The sequence below is a fragment of the Miscanthus floridulus genome, unplaced genomic scaffold (assembly GCF_019320115.1).
Source record: "Miscanthus floridulus cultivar M001 unplaced genomic scaffold, ASM1932011v1 os_2245_1_2, whole genome shotgun sequence".
Taxonomy (NCBI): Eukaryota; Viridiplantae; Streptophyta; class Magnoliopsida; order Poales; family Poaceae; genus Miscanthus; species Miscanthus floridulus.
This window is the reverse complement of record NW_027098183.1, coordinates 1-17,708: the sequence shown is the minus strand read 5'-3', so window position 1 is coordinate 17,708 and position 17,708 is coordinate 1. Positions and strand designations below refer to the sequence as shown.

At 44.8% G+C, this 17,708-nt stretch overlaps 1 long non-coding RNA gene and 1 pseudogene across 1 annotated transcript; one reads left to right on the top strand and one right to left on the bottom strand.

Annotated features, from left to right (window-relative positions):
- Positions 1–282: 282 nt before the first annotated feature.
- LOC136534754 (uncharacterized) lies at positions 283–966 on the bottom strand (annotated as a pseudogene).
- Positions 967–5,647: 4,681 nt separating this feature from the next.
- LOC136534750 (uncharacterized) lies at positions 5,648–6,015 on the top strand. Its single transcript, XR_010778803.1, has 3 exons — positions 5,648–5,694; positions 5,779–5,848; positions 5,931–6,015. It is a non-coding gene; the product is annotated as an uncharacterized lncRNA (long non-coding RNA).
- The last annotated feature ends 11,693 nt before the right edge of the window (positions 6,016–17,708 follow it).

Sequence of the window (17,708 nt, the reverse complement as noted above, 5' to 3'; positions counted from 1 at the left end):
GAAATTTAATTTTGAAATTATTGAAAAACTTCGATTTCTCTTTTTAATCTCTGACTAAAGCTCGTAACTAGTCTTTCTCCCTCGTACTAACTAGTCTTTCTCACTCATACTCTAATATCATGCGTGCATGTGTGGGTTTGGTGGTGTGTGTGCGTGGGTGCGGGATGCTGTGGTATTACATGTAGGCGTCTAATTGAATAGACTAAGCCATTTCTTTTGTGATCGCTGTCGATGTAATTCAGCCGTTGGCTGTGTGGAGCTTTCCATGCAACGCACCAGATCGATCAAAGCCGTATAAAAACAACACGCCACACTGTAAAGTGCTGAACGCGAATGGACAAGACAAAGAATGCCTCAATGTTCGGACCATGTATCAAAACTTGACGGAAGGCAAAGATTGTGGACAACGGTTGCAGGATGCAAAGCAAAGATAGCTCGAGCCCTCTCAAGAACTAAACAGGGAGATCTACCGGTTTTTATCAGCCAGCCCATACAAGACGACGACGTGTGGCGGCAGATCATCTGGTCAGCTGATCAAGAGCACTGCTCATCCTTCCCTTGCCGTTCCTGCGGTGCCGCCCCCGGCCGCACCGCACGGCCGCGCGCGGGCCTCCGGGTGGATGAGGAGCTTGAACCTGCCGTCCTCCTTGCAGGGCTGCAGCGGCAGCTCCTGCGACGGCAGGCGCATCTCCCGCAGCACGAGGCGTCCACCCTCGCGGTGCGCCCGTAGGCTGAGCCACGGCCGCCCGCCCTTGTCGATCACGGAGATCGGCGGCGGGAACGCCCGTCCGCTCCTCGTCCGCCTCAGCATGATCACGTCCTGCATGGTAGTGGTCGTCGCTGCTGCTGCCGCAGCCGGCGTCGTCGAGCTGCTGCAGCTGCCTCCTAGAAGCAGGCAGCGGGGCCGTCGCCGGCGCCGGCCGTGCTGCAGTGAACGGCCGCTCCGGCGACGGCGTCGTCCGCCATGTGGAGGTGGCGGCGCGGCGTCGTCGTCGGAGCCGAGCGCTTCGGTGAGGTGGTCGAGGTGCAGGGGAAGGGGAGCGGCGGGCGGGGCGGGGGCAGAGGCGGGGGGCGGAGAGGGATAAGTAGCGGCGGAGGTGGAGCGGTGGGGGCGCCATGGGGATGTCGGACGGTCGGACGGGCGTCGAGCGCGGGGGGTACATTACGTGGATGCATGCGCGGTTGCCGCGCGGGCGTCGTCGGGTACGTGGGTGCATTCGAGACAAACCGTGGACGGGGAAAAAATTCAGTAAAATCAACTTCAAGAGATCCATGAAAAGTTAACCCTCAAAACTTATTATTGGAGGCTCTCTTAAATAAATTGTATTCTAAAATTAATTTCGTCCACAGCAGCTCCCTAATACCTTGCTCTCATACTAACACGTCATTAGTTAGTTGGATCAGAGATCGAATTAGTTAAATCTGGACTCTTTCCGCCCGCTCGTTGCTTCCTGTTGACTTCTCCAACCTTCAGTACACGTACGTGGGGCAGGCAAAGATCTTCTGCGGTGCCGAGCCCTCGCGGACGTGCCGGTCCCAATTCGTAGCCGCGCCACCCGAAGCCGCCGTGCCACGACACCAGCTAACACCCTGACGCTGTGCCTTTCTCCCCGGCGCGCCACTCCCTACAAGTTTTCTGCAATGAAAAGCTCAGGGTTTCTACAGAAAAACTTGCAAAGAAGATACACGATTTATCAGAATATATCACCCATTGCAAACATTATATTACTAAACACATGCTATACGGATACCAAGACAGGATCCTCAGCAGCACACACATTCCAGAATCTAGTTAACTGCAACCATGAACTAGAAGTATACTGAACCATTTGTACAAGCGCAGGCGTCTGGACGTCGCGGGCGCTAGCAAGCTCGAAAAAAATTGCATGCATACAGTATGCACCACTACGTGAAAAACGATTTGTAGTAACGGAGCAAATTTTTTGTAGGGGCGGCTGGTGATGCAGCCGCCCCTACAGTGATGTGCTGAGGAGCCCAGAGACCAGCCACCCCTACAAATGGAACAGCAGGGGCGACTGGTGATACGAGCCGCCCCTACAAATAGGTCTGATTTGTAGGGGCGGCTCACTCACCAGCCGCCCCCGGTGTTGGCATTTGTAGGGGCGGCTGGTGATTGAACCGCCCCTACAAATGCCCGACGTACACTAAACCAAAATATCATCTGCCCTCCTCCCCCTCTCTCTCTCCGTCTCGACTCTTCCTTCCCCTCCCTCTCTCTCTCTCTCTCCCTCACTCGTTGTCCCCCGCCGCACCCTCCCTCTCCTCGGAGCCCCTCCTCCGTCTCTCCCCCACGCCGCCCCTCCCTCTCCCCCACGCGGTGACGGGTTCTGGGGCGCGGCCTCCCGGCGGTCGCGCGGGGCTCGGTGCCCTCCTCCAGCGTCGGCAGTCGCGCGGGGGCCCGTCCCCCTCCTCCTGCGCCGGCGGCGCGTGGGACCCTGTCCCCTCCCCCTAGCGGAGGCACGGTGGCGGAGCTCGGTGCCGTGGCTCGGTGGCGCGGCCTCCCGTCGAGCTCCAACGGTGGCGGGACTTGGTGGCGTGGTCCCCTTCACCTTCTCTCCTCCGGCGCGCTGCTGGAGGCCGCATGAAGCACATGGTGGCGGCCACCACCAGATCCGGCGAGGATGAGCTCGATCCGGCAAGGACCAGCCCAGATCCGAGTGGCCACCACCAGATCCGACGAGGACGAGCCTGGATCTGGCAATGTAAGTAGTCATTAATCAATTCTTGAAGTTAGGTCAATTAGGTTACAGTTCCTATCATGTTTACCACCTGCTGGATCCACCGTGTTGTTCTGTGGCTGAAACTTGTTTTTGTTCCCACCTTCATCACAATGCCCTACCAACAGAGCTCATGTAGATGTACTGAAAATAGTTGTCTTTATGCGTCAAAAGTTAGTCAAGGTTGATGGATTTCAGTCAAATTAGTTGAGCTTACATGTTTATCATATGGACAGTGGTATTTGAAAAATACTTTATTCACTGATGTCATCAAATCACCAAAATTATATTGTATGACTTTAGTCGTGTGGGTTGTGACTTCTGAAGTGGTAAGCCATTGATCCTTGCATATTGTTTACTTGCAACCTTGGGTACCCATGGTCTATGTCTGGGCCACTTTTTTAAAGATTAACAGGAGAGGATGATGAAGATGAGATACATACTTTTTTTTCAAACATGCAGCATAGCTGTGCATCATTATCTTAAGAAGTAAATGAAGTCTAGTAGATGATTTATTCAACCTGTAGTGGGGCAAAAAAAACATGACTTGCCAAGTAAACACTAAAAACACGACCACTGAATGATGAGAGATATGTTCCTTACAACTCATCTTCAACTTTCTTCCAGGAAAGCCTTTCACCAAAGGATGGTGATAATAGTGTATAAGATGCATTTTCTTTTCGTATTTAGGAGTGGACATTGTGTTCCTTTCAATTCTAGAAGAAGGGGCATAAATCCATTTAGTGTCCTACATTAGAAGAGTCAATCCTTTTGTTGAGTATTCACTATGATTATTAAACATTGGTACTTAACTCTTCATATTGCTTTTTCCCTGTCATCTGTATCCAGGGCTGATGAATTAGAGACAACACTTATGGAGATGGTTAAGCAAGATAACAGACGTGAATTAAGTGCAAAGGTAAATGCAAATATTATTCTTTAGAATGTTTGTCTCTTATGATGTTGATTTTGCATGTTGAACCCAAATTTACAGTATAGTATCATCTCTTTTTAAAGTCAATCTAACGGTTAGAATATGCTTTCAATTTAATAATTATTATTAGTTAAGTAGTTAAACTTACTATAAGGAAATTTCTTGTTTCCTTGGAATATGATTGTTTCTACATTTGCTATCTCCTAGGTTGAGCAATTGGAACAAGAGTTATCCGAGCTAAGGCAAGCTCTATCAGACAAGCAGGAACAGGAACAAGCAATGCTTCAGGTGCAGTTCTTGCACATATGATGCTTTAAATGAACCTTGTTACCACTATATCATCTTTAGTCACACACAATTAGGTCAACTGTAGGTTCTGATGGGTGTAGAGCAAGAGCAGAAAGTCACAGAGGATGCCCATATCTGTGCGGAGCAAGATGCTGCTGCTCAAAAATATGCTGCACATATACTCCAGGTTAATTCAGTTTGGGCCTCTATAATCCATGCCGTTGTGTTTGTCTGCTATGTCTTGATCCGAGTTTGGCTGTCATGTTTGCATATGAAAACAACTATTTTTTTATCTTCCTGCTCTTAAAAAATTGTTCCTACGACATATATTGATATTTAAATGTAACTACGCGTTGTAATGCATATGCACCTGTAACTACGCGTTGTAATGCATATGCGCGCTGCTGGAGGCCGCATGAAGCACATGCCTATTGTAATTTCACTTCGTTTCCTTACCGCACTGTAAGTGCATATGTAAGATCATCGGTACGGTACTTGGCCTCTACTTGTGCAGTTAATTTATGTTTGTTGTATCCTCTACTTGTCCAGTCAAATTCTAAATGTTTGTCCTGTGCCCTCAAGTTTAGACAATGTAGTGAGTGCTTCCTTCTTTGTTGTGGAGTATTCATGTCCATTCTTGACCTCATGGGTGCACTCTTTTTCACTTGTACCTTTCTCAATACCTCAATTTCAAAGTAAAAAAGTACCTAAATACCTCAACTTGTGAGCAATTTGAAACATATATGAAGAACTGACAAGCTAGTTCATTTTGAGTTTACTACTGGTGCTCTTAGGTTTTAAATAGTCACGTGGATACTGATAACTGGAGATCTCTCAGTTAGCTTCAGCAGTCCCTTGTACAACTTGTGCCACTTTGCTGGGAACTATAGATATGGGTCCTGTCTGCAGTTGAATTAGGACTGGCTGCATGGATGCTCATCTTGGCAAACGGACCATGATGCATAAATTGACAACTTTTCTTCAGATGTTCACTATCATGATTTGTTATTGTCCAATACCACCTACGGTTCGAAGCCTAAATCTGATGCTGTTGTTGCTTACCTGCCTGTCCACATTGGAACCATTTGGTTGAGCTGGTAACACTTAACTGCATGGGTTCCCTAATAAGACACTAAAATGGAGAAGCGATAGCAGTATTTGTATCAAAATCCTGTGATTATGTCCGTCCAGTTTCCCATTACTTTTCATTTGGCCTAAAAATGTTTATTTCCTTCACCTGGTAGCAATGCTTTCACTTTCATGCACTTAAATAGTACAGATGCCTGGGATGGGTATATTGCTACCACTTGGCCTCCCTTTCTCTCCCTAATTTTGCCACAGTGACGGGGATGCCTAGGACTTGAAACACGTTCTTCTGTATCTGTATTGAATAGTTCTTCAGCAATGCACATACTTTAGGAGGAAACTATTTGTAGTGCTTATACATTTTCCTCCTCTTGCTCTATTGTCTGATTGTACCATGTTTTTATTACATTATCCACAAACTTTTCTCTTAACAAAGGATTCTGAGTCTATTATTCTTACAGGGAAACTAGTGCTAATAGAGGGTCTAAATCTCCTCGAAATGGTGAGTTCTACCTGCGTCTTTGTTATGCATTGAAAATAGTTTTAGCTCATGCTATAATTTTAAATTGCTTCACTAATTGTTTGAAAAACTTGAACTACAGATATTGGCAATGAGGAGCTTGATCAGCGCCAGAACAAGCCTAGGAGGTAAGATCCTTTTCAACATTTTTGACTTGCAAATCACTTGTATTTGTTACGCAATCTTATGCATGCTATGCTCTTGTGTTGCAGATACTCAGAGATGAACTTCAGCCAGTGAGGCATCTTGTAAGGTGGACTGCATCTGAATAAGCTGCTTATGGTTAGTTACATGTTTCGTATTTTGTGTATCAACTTCTTTTTTCTCTGTGGTTAAACTTATATGTAGCTTATTTAATATGCAGGCCCTATTTAGGCCCTTTGTGATCTCCAGTTCTGATCTGGAGCACTTTGGGTGGCTTTGGTACCCTTAATTATGTTAGGTAATGTCTTGCTTTAATGCTTTTATACATGTTTGGAGCTTATAAGAAAATGCATGTGGTCATATTGGTCAGTGTGACTGTGTGAGGATAGGGGGTTTGAACTTGTTAGGGTGGACAAGTGGTTTAGGGAAGCTAAAATGACTGGACTTCCCAAATGAAGCTACAATTGTATCTAAATTAGACTTGCACTGCTGTGTTCCGTCAATTGATACCAGTTGTGACTCAAATACCAACATTAATTCTTGGCATGGATGTTTCACATGGTTCTCTAGGTCAAATTTGAATTGTAAATTTAATTTTTTTAGTGGAAAAAGTGATTTGTAGGGGCAGCTACAGTACCAACCTCCCCTACAATTCGATTTATAGGGGCGGCTGGTAACATCAGCCGCCCCTACAAATTAATTTATAGGGGCGGTCTAGGATTGCCCCTACAAATACATGATTTATAGAGACGGTATGGTAGGGGCGGCTGGCCGAATCGCCCCTACAAATGCTTATTAGCCGCCCGTAAAAACCATATCTAACGTAGTGCACTGGCCATCCATGCATACATGTCGTGCATGAATGCCACATGTCCTCACCTCATGATCCAACAACACATATCAGGCTGCCTTTTGAGAGACTACATGGGCCAAGTCAATCACGAATTAGTGTAGATAAATAGAGAAGGACCACGAATGTTTGATTATTTTGTTTGTACATGTGGCAGATCAGGAGCCATATGTAGTGGAGCTTCGGACGAAGAGGGGGGAGCAGGGCGCTCGCTCGCATGCTCGGGCATTCCATTTCCATGCATGCGCATATGCTCCCGCATGCACTCTTTCTCGTGGTTGACCGACAGATGGGAGTTATAAAGAGTGGCGCGGTGCTCTGATGGATCAGTAAAAACCGGCTTCGCAGTTTCAGACGTCGAGGGACAGTATGAGCTACACCGAGAAAAAAAGAGAGAAGGAAAACACGAAGTAGTGTGCGTTGCCAAACCTAAACATGTTTGTTTTTTAGGAGAATAAAAAATCTTTATTGAGGATAATCAAAAAGTGACCCACCAACACCAATCCACCGTACGTGCTCGTAGGTCGCAAGCCAGAGCTAAATGGGCCAGATCAAACGGTCTGAGCCGTCTTTGCCACCATAACGAAAAGCCCACATTTTGAAAACTTTCCACAATAATACATGAGATGCAACAAGCATGAATGTAATCGATATTAAGACCCTTTTTGGTAGGGCTTTGCCTTCTTAAGAAATGATGAAGCCATGAAAAACCACATTTTTATGGCTTCGATTTCATCACTTTTTGCTTGGGTTTATGATCCAAGAAACCACATAAAGCCAAAGTTGAAGCCCTCTGACCTAAATATGTGTTGCTGGTTGAATTTTTTTGTCAATGGTAACTAGAAATTTTTTAAATACAATTAGCCATTAATTGGAATGTTTTTGGGGTTCATTTATTTTTTTTGGATATTTTATTTTTTAGAGCTAAATCTAATTTTTGGAAGTTTCTAGAGACATTTCACGAGACTAAACATTCTATTTTTACTGAAGGAAGTGTTATGAGAGAAGATGGTGTGTTTGAGGATATGGAAGAAGAACTGGAATGGTTTGATGAACCTCCTAGCTTCAACGACCTTTGTGTCCGTTTGAATGCAAAGTTTGGTGATGATTTCACACTGAAGGGGAGGTTTGATACTGGAAAGACTAGGGCACACTATGTTCTTATGCTCTTGCACGACCCTGCTCACTAGGTCCCGCTACACTAGGGTGCTCCAAGGTTCCAATGTGCCTATGGCTGAGGTGGTGGTGGAGAATGGGTACAGGATGTAGGGTGTCTAGGACGGGCCTTCCATTGACGGTGTTGGAGGCAATGAGCAAGAATTGGGGGTCGAAGGGGAAGCAGCTTAGGGTAACATGGATTTAGATGGTCAGTTGACGCATGAGCAGTTTCATTCAAGTCAAGTAGGCTGTATAAGCAATGATTTCGATATGAACGAGTTCGAACTGGAAGAAGAGGAGCAAGGGGAGGAGGACAGGGTCAGTGATGTAGTTAGCAGTGATTCGGACAATTCAGATGGTGACCAGGGAGATAGCCATGCTATGCCCACACTGGTTGATGCCATGCCAGTACATGTTCATGGTATGCCATTACCAGTACCAACTGAGGTTTTGCATGTTATCCAGGCTCAGGGTAGACTAGTCACATATTTGCCAGTAGATGATACCCTCTATGATTCATGGGGTAGAATTAGCGAAGCGCAGCAGTATGTTCTAGCACCACCTTATACAGCAACTGAGCTTGAGCAACTAAGGTCGATGAACGTACCTTTCAGGGGCATTCCTAACTATAGGGATGTCAGCATGACGGATATGGCAGTTTGTGACACCGATCTCTAGATATGTAGGAATTCATTATATGACCATGAGAAAGAAACCCTTAGGAAGGGGATGATATTCAATACAATGTCAGAGATGAAGCTCTTCCTTCAGGACTATGTTGTGTATCACCAAAGGCCGTACAACGTCACTCATTTGGACTAGGAGTTGAGGTACCACGTGATATGCAAAAACGGTTGCATGTGGAGGTTAAATGCATGAAAGAGACAGAGTGATGGCAAGTGGAGGATAAGTAAAGTTGTTGAACCCCACACTTGCCTAACAAATAGGGGGAAGGAAAATCATCATCAGCTCACTAGCACGTTACCTTGCCCGTCGTATATTGGGGCTCATTGATGACAATAACAACATTTTGGTGTCTTCTTTACAACACTCCATATCTAGATTCGTTAAGTACGATGTGAAGTATGGAAAGGATTGGCGTGCTAAGCAAATTGCCCTGGCGATTCAGTTGGGGTAGTTGGGAGAAAGCGTACAACAGGGTGCCCCGCATCTTATATGCAATGCATTACTACAACCCTGGCTTGAAATGGTTTGTGGACACCGAAGGGATGTGTTTTTGGGACCTGTTGAGGCATGTCCTCTATCGTGTGTTCTGGTCATTCGCGCAAACGAAACATGCATTCCAATTTTGTCGGCCAGTCGTACTTGTTGATGGCACTTTCCTGACAGGAAAGTACATGGGCACCTTGATATTGGCTGCTGCTATTGATCCTGAGGACCAGATAGTACCCATGGCATTTGCTTTGGCAAGAGGGAGAGAAGAATGAATCGTGGTCATGGTTCATGCAACTTCTATGTGTACAAGTGCTTGGCCCATCTCAGCACTATATGTTTGATCTCAGACCATCACCTAGGGCTTCTTAATGCTATAGCTGAGCATATATAGATGGGTTCCTGCCTCTAGTGCATAGATGGTGCATGAGACACTTTGCCGCTAATTTCTGGTGGTGTCAGAGGAAGCAGGAGGTATGTGACAAGGTAAAGGCTCAATTTTGTGTACTTACAGAGCACCAGTTCAAGGAGACAAAGAGAGAACTAGACAAGATGCTAAATGAAGCAGGGAAAGGCCTAGGTTAGAGAGAACTAGACAAAGAGAGAACTGGTGGACTGGAGGAAGCAGGAAACCCCATCGGGCCATGCCTGGCACGGGCCCGTGCCGGGCCGGGCCGGGCTGGCCCGTTGGACATCTACAGTGGGTCCTAATTCATAGCCATGCCACTCGAAGCTTGCCGTGCCATGACACCAGCTAACACCCTGACACTGTGCCTTTCTCCCCGGTTAATGGAGACGGGGATCCCGATCTTCCGTCAGGTGATGGTAACTATCGTTGTGGCGGAGAATGACACACCGATCTGGCTTCCGTCAGGTGTGGAACATCGAAAACGGAGTTCGGATGCGTCCTGGGCATCCGTTTTATTGCAGACTGGTCCTGATGGCCGAGGTAGACTCGAACTCGGATTGGACTGGGCCTCTGGCTTGGCTTGGACGTCCTTGCTGGCCTCCTAAGGTGGTGGCCAAGGAGGAGGACGTCCAAGGCCATCTCTTAGGTGTTCTCCATCTTCTTGGGGCGTGCTCCAACTTGGGCCGGGGTCCCAAGGATGTCTAACAAGCCCATGACGACAGTGTAGCTCCCGCCAGAAATAGCGACAGAATATATTAGTAATTTGGAGGCCTTGCTGACGTGATATTGAGATGGGACTAGATCTATTTGAAAGCTTATCAAACAAGCTTTCCATCAAGTGCTCATTGACCTCGATCGCACTCCGGATGGATGAGTTATGGCCTTCCCAATGAGGCACTGTCGGGCTGCCGACGAACCAAAAGTTCAACTTTGATGAACTTCCATTATGAAACACATTTGAACCTACAATCAAATAGTGACATGTACATGTGGAACCAAGTGAATTATAACCAAAGCCACTATGCAAATGTAGGAACGAGCGCACCTTATAATCATTGTTCATATCCGAAGGTGTCATGTCCTCATCATCCTCCCCTTCTTGACAACAAACCGTCCTCGGTTTAGGATTAGATGAAGAAAACATTGTTGGTAGTAGCCAACATTGCTCCCCTTCTTAAAATTTAACATGTTTCTTTATAACAAAACTAGAGGAACTCGACATGACAAGATTATAGCAATTGCAATCCTTTGGTTGATCATACTTTTGCTCAATATAAGGAGATTTCAGATTTGAACAAATATAGACACGATGCACCATATACTCTCCTTTACAATTATATTTTCCAATAAAGTGATATGTATGTCTAGAGAACCATGGCAAATCAGCATATGCATAAAGTTTTTCCTCTAAAGAACTAAGATTACACGGAACATCAAATTCAATGTAACCCAAAGTATTTAAAGAAGACAATAATTTCAGCTCATCAACTTCACTAGCATTATGAATAACAAGTCTATTTTCAGCACAAGTGCTTATTTTCAGCACACATATAGCGTGATCATTCTTCAATGATTGCATGGGTATAACATAAATATCATCATGCAAGTCATCTTCATCACAAGAAACATCAAGCAAATCATCTTGTGATAAAGGTAAATCAAGCGAATGCTCCACTAAAATTTGCTCTATCATAGCATGATTGGTGGAAAAATTCAGCACATCAAGAGAACTCTCACCTTCTGTGAGTTTAGCATCATGGGCATTACCTTTGCTCTCATGTTCAGTAGGGGTAATCGTTGATGGTTCTGAATTTTCACATGAGGCTGTGAGCTTCTCATTTTCTATCACGTCATCCTTGCTCTTTTCTACATTGTCCTGCAAAAGGTTAGGCATAGTAGGAGGAATAACAACAGACTCTTCCTCTAAATGGTGCACCTCATCATATGAAGTCAAAACAGGAGGTGGATTAACAAAGGTTTCTCGCATAAGAAGTTTCATATCATTCCAAGTTTGAGACTTATCAGAAGGATCTAAAGACTCCCACCAAGATAAAGCAGAATGTAGCAAAACGCTAGCTGCATTTTTTACCTTCCTCCTTGGACACATAAAGCGAGTAGCAAATATGTTATTGATGGCAATTTCCCACTCCATGTACTCATCTGCACCTATACCATCATAAGTCGGTGGATACAAACAACCTGTCATTGTAAACACAAAAACAAGGAACAAACAGTGAAGGTTATCCCTAATAATCCTACTACGTAGGTGGAGTGGTGCTGCCTCTCAAGATCACAGCAAAAGGAAACACTTTATCAAGCTCTTACAAGGTTCTTACCAACGCAAAGCAGTGGACGGTACAACCGGTGGCTGGTATGTGATACCTGTGAGGGTGTGACACCAAGATTGCAAGGGTCTTTTTCTGTATCGATCTGAAGTATATGTGGAGCTTGGGAGGCACGCAAAAGAACAAATATGTATATGTGGCACACAAGTCAGTGACAGACAGCAATATTGAATAAATGTCCAGAGCACTTGTCCTAGTTGCTGGCCTATACGTGTTCCTATCACCAGTTGTGATAAACAAGAGAGGAAACAAGGATGAAAGGAAACAAGTATTAAAGGTAGCAACGGATATGAACAAGGCAAAAGGTACCACAAACAATAGAGCTATTGAGTGTTCCTTATGTGCTCCTTTTCGATATCTTCTATTCTCTTTTACTATTTTTTTTCTTTTATTTTTTTTTGTCCAATCTTTTTTTTCTTGCTTTTGCTCTTTTGATATTTTTTTCTCAGCAAGGAGCACACAAGAATAAACCACAAAAAATTTGAGCTCAATTGAATAAAAGATGTGGCCTATAGAAAATTAGGACTGTGCTCTAAAAAGCATACCAAAACTTGTGGGCCCAGAAACTCAATTTTCCTAATTGAATTTCGCAAATCTAATTTTCGCGAACCCAGCTTTGCTGGGATGAAATAGATCTAAAATTTTCTGGCGTTCTCCGTAGATATAAAATTTTCCCCGTTTCGAGTTCGGATGCAAAAGTTATGACTGTTTTAAGGAAGCTGCTCGAATCAGGGATTTAGTGTACACAAGATGCAAATCGATGGTGATACGGAATAGCGGCGGGTGAAGGGATCAACACAAACTAGAAAAGAACACAATCTAAATCAGCAACAAGACTTTGACCTAGGACATAAACTCAACAAAGCGAACTCTGAAACTGAAATATGCAAAGGCTATGGCGCGGAAGGTTCTAGGATAGGAAATAAAAGTATGGCACTGGACTATAGGACGAATGCGAAACTCTCAAACTAGGGAATAAAAGTGAACCTGACGGTATACCTTAGCTCTGATTACCACTTAATGGAGACGGGGATCCCGATCTTCCGTCAGGTGATGGTAACTATCGTTGTGGCGGAGAATGATACACCGATCCGGCTTCAGATCGAAAGATCGAACCCTGCAATCTTAGCACCACAGCTCCTCTGGTTATCAACCGAGTCACGGACCAGATTGACCTCGCCAAGAAGGCTAATCCCTGCCTGCGCAACGAAGAACACAAGCAAGAACAAGAAAGATCGCAACCAAATTGCAGATGTATGATTAATCTCACGAGTTGGGGTCTCACAAACCGAAGAACGGCGAAACTGTTTCTTGACAGAATAATCTAAGCAAAACCCAAACCCTCATGGAGGGGTGGCGGCTGTTTATGAAGACTCTAGGGTCGTGCAAGACCCCTGGACGCGCCCCTAATGGGCCCAAACTCGATACATGGTCCAACGGACCAAAAGAAGGTGTCGCAGCACCCTGGCAGATTCTGGATGCTGACTTGTTTCGACGATTCCTGTTGATTCCGAAGAGATTTTGACGTGAAACCACTTGGATTGGCTTCCTTATCAAATTATCTTTCCATCCATATGTGGATCATCGAAAACGGAGTTCGGATGCGTCCTGGGCGTCCGTTTTATTGCAGACTGGTCCTGATGGCCGAGGCAGACTCGAACTCGGATTGGACTGGGCCTCTGGCTTGGCTTGGACGTCCTTGCTGGCCTCCTAAGGTGGTGGCCAAGGAGGAGGACGTCCAAGGCCATCTCTTAGGTGTTCTCCATCTTCTTGGGGCGTGCTCCAACTTGGGCCGGGGTCCCAAGGATGTCTAACAAGCCCATGACGACAGTGTAGCTCCCGCCAGAAATAGCGACAGAATATATTAGTAATTTGGAGGCCTTGCTGACGTGATATTGAGATGGGACTAGATCTATTTGAAAGCTTATCAAACAAGCTTTCCATCAAGTGCTCATTGACCTCGATCGCACTCCGGATGGATGAGTTATGGCCTTCCCAATGAGGCACTGTCGGGCTGCCGACGAACCAAAAGTTCAACTTTGATGAACTTCCATTATGAAACACATTTAAACCTACAATCAAATAGTAACATGTACATGTGTAACCAAGTGAATTATAACCAAAGCCACTATGCAAATGTAGGAACGAGCGCACCTTATAATCATTGTTCATATCCGAAGGTGTCATGTCCTCATCATCCTCCCCTTCTTGACAACAAACCGTCCTCGGTTTGGGATTAGATGAAGAAAACATTGTTGGTAGTAGCCAACATTGCTCCCCTTCTTGAAATTTAACATGTTTCTTTATAACAAAACTAGAGGAACTCGACATGACAAGATTATAGCAATTGCAATCCTTTGGTTGATCATACTTTTGCTCAATATAAGGAGATTTCAGATTTGAACAAATATAGACACGATGCACCATATACTCTCCTTTACAATTATATTTTCCAATAAAATGATATGTATGTCTAGAGAACCATGGCAAATCAGCATATGCATAAAGTTTTTCCTCTAAAGAACTAAGATTACACGGAACATTAAATTCAATGTAACCCAAAGTATTTAAAGAAGACAATAATTTCAGCTCATCAACTTCACTAGCATTATGAATAACAAGTCTATTTTCAGCACAAGTGCTCATTTTCAGCACACATATAGCGTGATCATTCTTCAATGATTGCATGGGTATAACATAAATATCATCATGCAAGTCATCTTCATCACAAGAAACATCAAGCAAATCATCTTGTGATAAAGGTAAATCAAGCGAATGCTCCACTAAAATTTGCTCTATCATAGCATGATTGGTGGAAAAATTCAGCACATCAAGAGAACTCTCACCTTCTGTGAGTTTAGCATCATGGGCATTACCTTTGCTCTCATGTTCAGTAGGGGTAATCGTTGATGGTTCTGAATTTTCACATGAGGCTATGAGCTTCTCATTTTCTATCACGTCATCCTTGCTCTTTTCTACATTGTCCTGCAAAAGGTTAGGCATAGTAGGAGGAATAACAACAGACTCTTCCTCTAAATGGTGTACCTCATCATATGAAGTCAAAACAGGAGGTGGATTAACAAAGGTTTCTCGCATAAGAAGTTTTATATCATTCCAAGTTTGAGGCTTATCAGAAGGATCTAAAGACTCCCACCAAGATAAAGCAGAATGTAGCAAAACGCTAGCTGCATTTTTTACCTTCCTCCTTGGACACATAAAGCGAGTAGCAAATATGTTATTGATGGCAATTTCCCACTCCATGTACTCATCAGCACCTATACCATCATAAGTCGGTGGATACGAACAACCTGTCATTGTAAACACAAAAACAAGGAACAAACAGTGAAGGTTATCCCTAATAATCCTACTACGCAGGTGGAGTGGTGCTGCCTCTCAAGATCACGGCAAAAGGAAACACCTTATCAAGCTCTTACAAGGTTCTTACCAACGCAAAGCAGTGGACGGTACAACCGGTGGCTGGTATGTGATATCTGTGAGGGTGTGACACCAAGATTGCAAGGGTCTTTTTCTGTATCGATCTGAAGTATATGTGGAGCTTGGGAGGCACGCAAAAGAACAAATATGTATATGTGGCACACAAGTCAGTGACAGACAGCAATATTGAATAAATGTCCAGAGCACTTGTCCTAGTTGCTGGCCTATACGTGTTCCTATCACCAGTTGTGATAAACAAGAGAGGGAACAAGGATGAAAGGAAACAAGTATTAAAGGTAGCAACGGATATAAACAAGGCAAAAGGTACCACAAACAATAGAGCTATTGAGTGTTCCTTATGTGCTCCTTTTCGATATCTTCTATTCTCTTTTACTATTTTTTTTCTTTTATTTTTTTTGTCTAATCTTTTTTTTCTTGCTTTTGCTCTTTTGATATTTTTTTCTCAGCAAGGAGCACACAAGAATAAACCACAAAAAATTTGAGCTCAATTGAATAAAAGATGTGGCCTATAGAAAATTAGGACTGTGCTCTAAAAAGCATACCAAAACTTGTGGGCCCAGAAACTCAATTTTCCTAATTGAATTTCGCAAATCTAATTTTTGCGAACCCAGCTTTGCTGGGATGAAATAGATCTAAAATTTTCTGGCGTTCTCCGTAGATATAAAATTTTCCCCGTTTCGAGTTCGGATGCAAAAGTTATGACTGTTTTAAGGAAGCTGCTCGAATCAGGGATTTAGTGTACACAAGATGCAAACCGATGGTGATACGGAATAGCGGCGGGTGAAGGGATCAACACAAACTAGAAAAGAACACAATCTAAATCAGCAACAAGACTTTGACCTAGGACATAAACTCAACAAAGCGAACTCTGAAACTGAAATATGCAATGGCTATGGCGCGGAAGGTTCTAGGATAGGAAATAAAAGTATGGCACTGGACTATAGGACGAATGCGAAACTCTCAAACTAGGGAATAAAAGTGAACCTGACGGTATACCTTAGCTCTGATTACCACTTAATGGAGACGGGGATCCCGATCTTCCGTCAGGTGATGGTAACTATCGTTGTGGCGGAGAATGACACACCGATCCGGCTTCAGATCAAAAGATCGAACCCTGCAATCTTAGCACCACAGCTCCTCTGGTTATCAACCGAGTCACGGACCAGATTGACCTCGCCAAGAAGGCTAATCCCTGCCTGCGCAACGAAGAACACAAGCAAGAACAAGAAAGATCGCAACCAAATTGCAGATGTATGATTAATCTCACGAGTTGGGGTCTCACAAACCGAAGAACGGCGAAACTGTTTCTTGACAGAATAATCTAAGCAAAACCCAAACCCTCATGGAGGGGTGGCGGCTGTTTATGAAGACTCTAGGGTCGTGCAAGACCCCTGGACGCGCCCCTAATGGGCCCAAACTCGATACATGGTCCAACGGACCAAAAGACGGTGTCGCAGCACCCTGGCAGATTCTGGACGCTGAATTGTTTCGACGATTCCTGTTGATTCCGAAGAGATTTTGACGTGAAACCACTTGGATTGGCTTCCTTATCAAATTATCTTTCCATCCATATGTGGATCATCGAAAACGGAGTTCGGATGCGTCCTGGGCGTCCGTTTTATTGCAGACTGGTCCTGATGGCCGAGGCAGACTCGAACTCGGATTGGACTGGGCCTCTGGCTTGGCTTGGACGTCCTTGCTGGCCTCCTAAGGTGGTGGCCAAGGAGGAGGACGTCCAAGGCCATCTCTTAGGTGTTCTCCATCTTCTTGGGGCGTGCTCCAACTTGGGCCGGGGTCCCAAGGATGTCTAACAAGCCCATGACGACAGTGTAGCTCCCGCCAGAAATAGCGACAGAATATATTAGTAATTTGGAGGTCTTGCTGACGTGATATTGAGATGGGACTAGATCTATTTGAAAGCTTATCAAACAAGCTTTCCATCAAGTGCTCATTGACCTCGATCGCACTCCGGATGGATGAGTTATGGCCTTCCCAATGAGGCACTGTCGGGCTGCCGACGAACCAAAAGTTCAACTTTGATGAACTTCCATTATGAAACACATTTGAACCTACAATCAAATAGTGACATGTACATGTGGAACCAAGTGAATTATAACCAAAGCCACTATGCAAATGTAGGAACGAGCGCACCTTATAATCATTGTTCATATCCAAAGGTGTCATGTCCTCATCACCACGCGTCACCAGCTTCAAACGCTGTTCGTCAGATTTCAACGGCTGCGAAGCTGACCGGACGCTCCGGTAAAACTGACCGGACGCTGAAGCCCCAGCGTCCAGTCGTTTCCAGTAAGCTCCTCGAGGCATGTTTTTTCGATCGGACGCGTCCGGTCCACCTTGACCGAACGCAGACCAGCGTCCGGTGCACAACCCTAGCCACTGTGCCGTCTGACAGCTTGACCGGACGCAGCCTTTCAGCGTCCGGTCGTTGAGTGACCCAGCGTCCGGTCAGTAGACCGACGCCAGCCTCATTTCAACCAACTCCATTTCAACTCTAACTTCTTCACCCTTGCTCAAATGTGCCAACCACCAAGAATTTTGCATCCAGCGCAATAGAAAATAGGCATTTTATTTTCCCGAAAGCGCCGA